This window comes from Herpailurus yagouaroundi, unplaced genomic scaffold (assembly GCF_014898765.1).
Source record: "Herpailurus yagouaroundi ecotype Mexico unplaced genomic scaffold, PumYag 77, whole genome shotgun sequence".
Classification (NCBI taxonomy): Eukaryota; Metazoa; Chordata; class Mammalia; order Carnivora; family Felidae; genus Herpailurus; species Herpailurus yagouaroundi.
The window spans coordinates 28,798,062-28,808,372 of NW_024412388.1; the positions used below are offsets into that span (position 1 = coordinate 28,798,062).

At 51.3% G+C, this 10,311-nt stretch overlaps 1 long non-coding RNA gene across 2 annotated transcripts; it reads right to left on the minus strand.

The window, feature by feature from the left end:
* Window positions 1-3,364: 3,364 nt before the first annotated feature.
* Window positions 3,365-8,338, minus strand: LOC121026763 (uncharacterized). 2 transcript variants are annotated; one of them, XR_005788447.1, is made up of 4 exons: window positions 8,230-8,338; window positions 7,569-7,879; window positions 6,027-6,814; window positions 3,365-5,517 (listed from the first exon to the last, which is right to left on the minus strand). It is a non-coding gene; the product is annotated as an uncharacterized LOC121026763 (long non-coding RNA). The 2 variants fall into 2 exon arrangements; XR_005788449.1 differs by having other exon boundaries at window positions 5,976-6,814.
* Window positions 8,339-10,311: the final 1,973 nt, after the last annotated feature.

A 10,311-nucleotide genomic window follows, 5' to 3' on the forward strand; every position in this document is an offset into this window, starting at 1 on the left:
GTCATCGGGCACAAGGTTGGCTGCCCCAGCAATTCTTAGATAAATCAATTAGGATAAATGAGCTTGGTGATGTATGATGCCCTTGCTCCACTGCGTGCCTTGTGAACTATTAGTTCTCCGGAGAAGATTAATTACGGGACTGCCATGCTAATGCTCTTTTAATGGAATCTGTTATTTAAGCTTAAGAGCAGGTATCGAATGTATGGGAGTTAGATACCTGTTATGTGCATCCCAAATCAGAAGCGATGGATGAAGCTAACCTCAGAGGGACCTGTTGAAACACAAGGAGAGCCAATAATCACTCTGAACCCTGCAGAAGGTTGCACCAAGTCCTGGAATGTTTTCCTGGAATTGATTGCATGTATTTGTGGAATTAACTTTTCACCCTACTTGGACAGGAACTCTTGTATTGGTAGACACAGCATGGAAAAATAGAAGGGCCGTCAAAGAAGCTGGGTGAGCTTAAATAAGCCATGGAGTGGGATGTAGACAGAAAAAAAAATATTTGGTTTAGGGTCATATTAACAGAGATATAACACCATGAGTAAAGGAGGTTTTGGTCTTGCCCTATACAGTCCAGTTCAGCAGATGGAGTCATGTGTCCCAAGTGACATTGACTAGTGACATGAAGTGGACAAAGGCTACAATGAGAGATCTGAAAATGAAATCCTATGAAGGCTGCAGGGAGCTCCTGAGAGATTAGGATGGGGGGAGGCAGTGGTTCTCAGCACTGGCTGCTTCTTTGAATCACATGGGGGAACCTTTAGAAAACACCGATGCCCAGATCTCCTCCCCAGAAATTCCGATTCAGTTGGTCAGAGGGGGATCCAGGCATTGGTATTTTTTAAAATCTTCTCAGCTGATTTTTTTTTTAATTTTTTATGTTTATTTACTTTTGAGAGACAGAGACGCAGAGTGCGAGCAGGGGAGAGGCAGAGAGAGAGGGGGGCACAGAACCCGAAGCAGGCTCCAGGCTCTGAGCTGTCAGCACAGAGGCGCCCCTCCTCAGCTGATCCTAATGTACAGCCAAGTTTGAGAACCACTGCTCTAAAGGATGTCGCAGGTAGGAGGGACGGCATTTACTGTCCATGGCTCCAGAGAACAGAGCACGTGTGAATGGATGGAAGTTTTTGTCCTGATGTGTTGGCATCCGGTGGTGGTGGGCTAGCTGAGGAGGAAAATAAAGTGGACCAAGGTCGAACTCCTCTAAAGAGGATGTTAGCAATTGACACACAGCAGGTAGGACAGGAGAACAATCAGAGGGGCCACACGGAGGCAGAAATAATTTGCCACCAATCACACATTTGTCTACCGAACCTCTGTAAAGAACCACACGGAGACGTCAACCTGGGGGTCCCGTGGGAGTTAGAGGTGGTGTGACAGGTTTCTCTGGGCGGAAGCAACACTCCAGAGCTCTATGGAAGGGTCAGAACATTATGGGCCAAAGGCAGCCTTGACCTAGTACATTCAGGACTCCAGCCAGTTGCCAGGGGAGCAAAGGCAGCGTGGTCCTGCCCCCACCCAGGACTGAAGCCAGAAACAGCAGGCACTCTGGGGGCCGTGGGGAGCCACGCCAGGCTAGGCCCTCCTTCGTCCCCAGAAGGGAGGAGACAGAACCTGGTACGTTTGGGAGCCCCGAGAAGTCGAGGCAGGGGGTGATACAGGATGCTGTTGGGGGGCGGGGGGTATAGGGCAGAGGCTGGAGCAGGAGCTCGGGGCTGTGTGGTGCTCGTTTGTCCAAGCCGGAGATCTGATGAGGCCTCAGTTTCATCCGCCAAATGGGAATGGCGACCTCTGAGCTGTCCCCCTGTCGTGGGGTGAGGGGATGTAAGAGGTTTAGGAATATTACAGACCCCAAATGGGGTAAAGTCACCTTGTGCCCTGAAACGAAGCATGGTCCCCTAACACCTCCCCCATACCACACGAATATGCACACGTACACACAGACACAGACATACGAACATGCTCATTTACACACAACCTACAAGCTCTGCCATGTTTATTTCCCTGCTGTCATTCCCAAGACTTTGGTAAAATCTTGTTTAAATATTCCAGCCCAAGCTCAACCAGGCCAAAGTCTTTCTGTGCTGGGGCCAGAATAGCAAATCAGGAGCGGGGGGGCCCCTTAAGGCGCACAGAAGGCGCACGATAAATATTTGGTGAAGGAAAGAATAAATGAGTGTATGAATGACCTTGCACGGTAATTGCAATCTTAACAATTCACACACATAGAACACTTTACAGGGAGCAATGAGCTTTAATACATTTTGTCTCAAATAATCCTGTGACAGATATTTATTATTCCCGCTTTACAGATGAGGCATCGGAAGCTCAGAGAGTTTAAGTCACTTTCCCAAAGATACACAGCTAGTAAATGGAAGGGAAAGCTATAGAACAGAGACGTAAGTGAGGCTTGCACTTGTAACATGTCAAGAATTGTTTAGGGCCCCAGTGTCTGGAAGCTCCCCTAAGCTCCCCCTTCACCAACTCCCTTCCCTTTCTATCCCATTACCCTTCTTTTCTCCAGAGCACTTCTAACTACCGGACTGTAGTTACTAGTATATTCCTTTGTTACAATCTCTCTCCCGCCAGTAAGTAAGCTCAGGAGGGCGGGACTGTCCCTTCTGTTCACCACCACATGACCAGTGCCTAGCCCACAAACGTCCCACTGAGAAGCAATTCGCGTCTGGCTCGAGGGACTGCTGTGGTGGGGCCTGATGGGGGGCTGGGAGGGTGGGGATATTCCTGGTGACACAGCTGACTCCCGTGCCCTCCTTTGCAAAGGTTCAGTAAACAAATGTGAGGCTGGTTACAAATTATTTCTGCCATCTTTCACACAATGGAGTTAACAGCTGGCTGAGCTACAATATATCAATTGTATAAATTTCGAGGGCATTTTCATGTTTCAATCTCCTTATGTATTTCAACCTGACCAAACTTGTTCAGATTGCCATTAACTGCCAATCCCATCACCTGGCTCACTGGGCAGGAAGGCAGTGGCTTGGGTTTAACTCCTCAAGGGCCATGGAGGGGGAGAGCAGAGAGGGGAGAGGGGAGAGGGGAGAGGGGAGAGGGGAGAGGGGAGAGGTCTGGGGCTATCCAGGCAGAGAGAAGGGGCTGCTGTTAAAAGTTACTCAGTTGCTTTTTTTTTTCAACGTTTATTTTTATTTTTGGGACAGAGAGAGACAGAGCATGAACGGGGGAGGGGCAGAGAGAGAGGGAGACTCAGACTCGGAAACAGGCTCCAGGCTCTGAGCCATCAGCCCAGAGCCTGACGCGGGGCTCGAACTCACGGACCGCAAGATCGTGACCTGGCTGAAGTCGGACGCTTAACCGACTGCGCCACCCAGGCGCCCCACAGTTGCTTTAATCTATAGACCTCATTCCTCATTTTCCTCCGGGGCCTCTGACCACCTTTCATCCAAATCTATATCTGGTCAGATCCTTCTCCCTTGGGACCTTAAAGCCATTTCCTGCTACACTTCCACCCAAACCAATGGCTGATAGAACCTCGCCTTAAATATAGTCCCACTTCAAATTCAAAAGCATGTGGTAGACACAGAGAAGGAGAGATGTTGAGAAAGTGGGGGCTCTGTTTGGAAAAGCTATAATCCGATGGAAGTAGGAGAGGAGGGGAACATTCAGGGCATTTTAGACCTGGCACAAAAACGTACTCATCACTCTATTCCTAGTACCTGGCACAGAGGCTGGCGCATCGCTGAGACTAAACAATGCCTCCTGAATAAATGGATGAACGAATATAACACAAAGACCATGCATGGGCTTAGAACCAGAGAACCAAATCCTGGTTCCACCGTGTTGTGATCTTGGACCAATCACCTGAGTGGTGGTTCCCTCATCTTTAACGAGCAGAGCACTCAGAGTGGGAAGGTGTCACAGGACCCCCTCCTCCGATTTCCCAGAGGGAGAGAAAATCCTGTATCTGTCAGCAACACGCCAGCACTGCCAAAAGGACATAAAGGAACTACAGAAATTGTGAAACAGAAGTCACAGTCCTATTTATTTTGTAACAATGCAAACTTCACAATTTGTAACTTCCAGATTAAATATATGTGTGTGTGTGTATGTGTATATATATGTGTGTGTATATGTGTGTGTGTATATATAACCCTTCCGCTGCTATATCTCAGAAATCTGTAAACCTCAAACGTTGTAGTCCCACCACCGCCAAGGTCTATGAGATAGACGACGCTAGTGGGGTGTTTGTGACCGTCAGCCCAGCCAGGGGTGGTGCTCCCTTCCCTGCAAACAAGGAGGGGACATTCAAGGAAGTACAGTTCACAGCTGACTGGGGGAAAGCTTCCTGGAGCACTGGGGCGAGCCCAGGGATACACAGGATTTGACTGCGTGGAGATGGGGTGGGTTGTTGGGCTCTGTCCTATCTCAGCCTCAGCCCAGAACGGCTTTGAGAATAACAACAACAAAATAACAATAATCACTGTATTGAGCAGATCCTGAGTGCCAGGTGCCACGCTGATTACATACGTGCAGACTCTCATTTACTCTTTATGACGTTCCCCCAAAATAGACATTATTGTATTCTGAGATGGATCCCAATGATCCCCATCTCCTGGTAGTCACATAATAACACCTTGTGTAACAATCCCTTCACCTTGAGTGTGGGCTGGTGAGTTGCTTCTCATGAGTAATAACAGAATAGGGCAAAGGTGATGGCCTCGTGCTTCTGGGACTGGGTTATAAAAGACTGTGACTTCATTTGCCCTCTCTCTCTCTCTCTGGCAATTAGTCACGAAGCAAGCTGGAAAGGCCCATGTGGCAAGAAACCGAGGGCAGCCTGCAGCCAACCACCAGTGGGGAACTGAGACCCTCAGTCTGACAGCCCTGGAGGAATCGAACGCTGCCAGCATCCTGCGCATGGGTTAGGAAGTGGGCCCTTCCCCAGCACAGCCTTCGGATGAAACTACAGCCCATGACATTGACGAGAAACTGCAGCCCGTTCACTGTAACAGACCCCGAGCAGAGGACTCAGCTAAGCCACTCCTGGATACCTGACCCCCCAAATCTGCAAGACAATAAATATATATGGTTTTCAGCTACTAAATTGGGGGGGGGGGCGGGGAGTGGTATTTGTTATGCAGCAATAGACAACTAATAACATTATTATTCCCATTGTATGGAAGAGGAAACCAAGGCTCAGAGAAATCACTAAGCTTGCCTGGGCCGTCCAGGGAGTAAGTAGAGGAGTCCAGATGAGAACCAAAATTTATCTGACCTTGAAGTCTGCATTCTTGCCCACCACACACTCCTGCCTCCTCTCTGGGGCCGGATACCCCAGAAGCTAATTGGCCTTCCCGTCACACATCCTGAGGCTCTATCATCAGCCCCTTGATGTACCTGTTCATGGCTCCCCTGCTCAGAGATTTGGCTTTATTGGGTTTTGAGGCTTCTGTCACTTCTTGGTGAGAGCCAGTTGATGTACATGGATCCATGACTTCTGGTGCCACCTCAGATGTACACACCAACCTTGTGCCCTGCCTGGAGAAGGTGATGGGTATACAAGAGACAGTGGCAAGGAGGGGAGGGAGGGAGGCGGTGGCAAGGAGGCGGGAGGGCCGATGGACACATCCTTTGTAAAGCACCCCTAGCGCTTCCCTCAGCACCCCCAAGCAGCATTCCTGAGCATTCCCTTGTGCCCACTCCACCCACCTTCCGGCTCTAAACAGCTTTGCCATAAGCAGCTTTGTCGCACTCATTTTTGCCATATTTTCACCGCATAACTAATTGGCCATAAGGCAATTTTGCCATCGCAGGTAACACCACAAAAAAAAAATAAGAGGGATGTTCCTTAAAAAGGACAGGATGACACATGAAAAGTGAATACCAAAGTAAAAAAAAAAAAAAAAACTATTGCAAAATGCAAAGTATTTGAATACATTTAAAATACGTGCAGATCAAAAAAAAATAAAAAATAAAAAATAAAATAAAATATGTACAAATCCATAGCAATGCGGTGCGAATAGCTGGTTTTATTTGGAGGATTGTACCTTCACACTTGTCTTCGGTGTCTTTGGGTCGGAGTATTGCACGCGTCTCTTTGCCTGTGGGTTCATCGTTCTGTGCAGCGTCACACGCCTTCCATTCTCCCTAAAATTTCTTCCTTCCTAAGAGAAAAACCCGTTTCCAAAAACTAGGATGCGTGTTTGCAAATGAGGTTCGCATTGCAACATGAAAGCCTTCTGCGCTATCGTTTGTTCTTGGGCTTTGTCGCACGTCCCTTGATAGATGTTCCAAAGCTGTCTGGCAGATGTGAGTTCAAACTCTGCACCACAATCCAGACGATCATGAGGGCTGAGATCTCTGTGGTATAAACATGGGGGGACTGGGTCCGCGGAGAAATGAAAACAAACTGTCAAATCAAACCGTCAACCAGTTATCTTCTCATCCTTTTAGGGCAAAATTGCCTTACACACAATTACTTACGGGGCAAAAAAAAAAAAAAAAACGCTAGCAGCGGGGACACTGAAGGCGGAAGTGCTGGACACGCCCCCTTCCTGACCCCACCCTTGCCAGCAGTCGCTCAGGGACCCGCAAAGCCACCTGAGTCCCCAAGGCTACCTCACCCACGCCAGATTGCCGAAGGTCTGAGCGAGCCAGGACCGCATCTGCCCTGCTCACGGCTCTTCCCCGGAGCCCAGCACAGGCCTCGCCAGAGCAGGTGGACTCACTGACATCCCAGGCGGTCCAGAACCCAGGGAGCTGGCGTCAGCCGGATGTGGTTCCGATCCCTGCTCTGTGTGACCCTGCGCCACCTCTTCAGCCTCAGTCTTCTCATCTGCAGAACGGAACCGGCGACAAAAATAACGAAGCTCGTAATCTAGTACCTGGCACTGTTCAACGCTTCACAGGTGTTACCCATTAACACGCTTACCATGATTATTTCCTTAGTTGCAAAATCGGCAGAGCCGTGTATCGCGCAGAACTATTCGTTGGTGTAAACCATGCCGTTGGCGCATAGACCGCGAAGAAAGAAAAATGCTCGCCCTTATGACCCACCCCCCGCCCCCGATCAGCACGCGCTTCCGGCTTCTAAGACTGTATCTTAGAATCAATGAAATGCACAGTGTCCACGTCACAGAGCTGTTGTGGGACGGAATGGGGTAATAGCGCGGTGCTCAATAAATGTTTATGGAACGGGCGGAGGCCAGGCTCCCATCCAGTGCTCTTTCCACTCTGCAGCCGCTGTCCACTCTGCTCTCGCTGCGGCACCCACAGCACAGCAGGACTGACCGGCAGGGAGGTGGCCTCCGTGAGCCCTCCTACTGCACAATCTCTCGGCTCTAAGACCCAGTCTTTCATGCAGCCGAGGGCAGCCGGCCCTGACTGCCCTGAGAGTCCTCCTGTTCTGCAGCTGTGGCCACAGGCAGCAGCCTGGGAGCCAGCCCACAGCCCTGTGGGACAGCACTCAGCACTCCCGAGATAGCCCCCTCTGTGCCTCAGTTTCCCTCTACACAGCATGGGGCTGATGACTCCTGCTTCTTGAAAGCTGCAATGAGAAGCCCTCAAGACAATGTCTGTGACGCTCTCACCTTGCTCAGATGCCAGGAGCTTGTCCCACCAGAATGAAGTGCCCCAGACCTCTCTGCTGCCCACTTGAGCTCCATCCAAGCCTGAGAAAGTTCAGCAACTTGTCCCTCCCTATCAGGTCAGTCAACCTCCCAAAGCTAGGGTCTACTGGGGCTCAGGGCCCAGAAAGGGGACTTTGGGCAGAGCCCCTCCCTAAAGGCCACCTGAGGCTAGGATCGCACAGGCCCCTCTTGATGCTTCCTTAGGAAGTTCTTCCCAACATCCGCCTTCTGTCCCTTCAGTAGCAGGAGCCCAGACTGCAGGTTGAGCAAGCCTAGTGAAAAAAGCAGCTGGATCATCCTCCAGGCCTCAGACATCAGGGTTGGGGGGGGGGGGGGGAGACGGGGAGTGACGGGGGGAGGGGATAGATCATGGCAGCCCAGCCTCGAGTTTATAGCTATGCCTCCCTCGGGCAGGACAGGCATTCATAAAACTCAATAACGTGTCCAATTTTCAGAAATATGAGTTCAGGCTTCTCTATGTCTTTCTCCCAACCACCTCTGTCTAGGAGCGCCTGTCCCTCCCCTGCCACCTCCGGCCAGGACTGAGATCACCTGGTACAGGGGCCATGGAGGCAGGGTGAGCCCGGGCACCCCCACCCCCAGCCCAGAAATTCTGGCTCACCGAGGACCAGCCTGCCACAGCTGCTTGGAAATAACAGTCCCCCTCTCTCAGTTATGATGAGCTCCTTATCTCTCTGTGCAAATTAGGAGCACTTCATGGTAATCCAGCCCGCTCCCGCCTCAGCAGACTCTCCAAAATAAAAAAGCTGAAACTGACTCATCAAACATTTAAGCTCCCCCACCGCCCCATCCCCCCAGCAGTCACGCCTATGAGGAGACAGTGATGCTGCCTGTCCCCCTCTTCCTTGATTCTCCTCCCCAGCCTGAGCCCTTCCCCGGGATCCAGGTGTCCAAGAGTCGGTGGTCAGCCTCCCCATGGGTCATACGGGGGCCCGTCCCTGAGCCCCGCTCACACCCTACAGAATGCACCAATAATAACACCCACCATTTACGGAGCCCTCAGGACCAGCCAAGCCAGGCACCAGGCCAAGTGCTTTGCGCGAGCAGCCTCAGCCAAGACTTAGGACAGCCTTGCGAGGTAGGGGTACTAGCCCCATTTTTCAGATGAAGGGCAATGACGTGTGGTGCTTTGGCCAAGGCTGCAGTGCTGGCAGGTGGTGGGAATGAACTACAGCTCCAACGCTACCTAAACCACCCTGCTAACTGCACCCCCGCCCACCGCGCGCGCCCCCGGGGGTTGTCAGAGCTTTGTGTCCCGATGCAGCTGTACACACGCACTCCCAGAACACGTCCACTACCACACTCATGTACCCAGGACTTGACGTTAGATTTTTTTTCCCCTCAAAGTGGATCCAAAAAGGAATGTGAGGTGGGCTGCAAACCAGGGGCCCAGACTATTAAAGGGGAAAATCAATTTGTAATGGAGGGAGCCGTGATCTCCCCGAGATGCCTGGGACGGCGCGCCAGCTGAGCGAGCGAGCGAGGCACCTGCCTCCAACCCAAGGAGGAGCACCCGCAGGCCTCCACTGCTCCCCGCTCGCCTGGGAGGCAGGACCCGCGCAGCCCCGGTCGGTTCCAGATTGCTGCTGCCAACAGGTACTCGCTTCCGCTTCCTGCTTCCCAGTGGGGGCTCCCTTGCAGGCACAGAATTCCAAATGCCGCAGAAATAAATATTTTAAAGCTCTGTGGCCTGAGTCACCGGAGTTTGGTGGCAGCTAAGGCTCTGCAGCTGGCCCTGCCCACGGACCTGTTTAGCACACAATTAGGATGCAAACTAACATCCCTCAAAAGCTCCCCTCCGGGCCTCTTTGCTTCTCCCTTCAAGGCCCCAGTGGATTAAGAAGATTCAGGAACAGTGGGGAGGCGTTTCTCCCACCATCCTTATTGGAACAAGTCGCCGGCTGGGTTTCCGGGCTTGGCTCAGAGCCCTGCCTGGGGTTGGCACGCTAGCCCTCAGCTGCCCCCTCCTTCCGGCTCTCTGCAAACTTGCCCCACACCACAGCACACTCAAGTCTGAAAAAGCAAACCAGACTGCATCTTTATTTAGAACCCTTCAGTGATGGCCCGTGGGCCTTAGTTTACAATCCAACCAGTGACAGTGGCCTCCAAGCCAGACTACTTGACTGGCCCCTCTTGAATCTGATCTCCGCTCCCTTCACTCACCCTCTCCAACCACTTGGGCCTTTTTTCAATTCCCCAAAACAAGCCAAACTTTTTCCTGCCTCGGGCCCTTTGCACTCTCTGTTCCACTTTCTCCTGATCTGTATATGCTGGCACCTATTTAACCTTAAATATCACCCCTTCAAAGAAGCACTCACTGGGTGCCAGGCACTGCACCAAGTACTTTGTAACAACCTAAGGGTGGGGAAACTGAGGCATGGAGCTCAGCAAAGGCCACACAGTGACAGGGTATTCTAGCTTCAGAGTCTGGGTCCTTATCCATTGTGCCACACTGTCTCTGACTAAAATGGCTTCCTTTCCCCATCTCCCTCCTTGGCATCTTCCCTTCTATCTTTATGTAGTTATCTTATCAGTCACTCCAATTGAATGTCATCAGTTCCTGAATACAGAAGTTTCTTCTACCTTATTCTCCCCTGTTTCCCCAGAACTCACAGCAGTGCCTGGTCAGGGTAGGTGCTCAGTACATACCTATTGGATGGATGGATGGATGGATGGATGGATG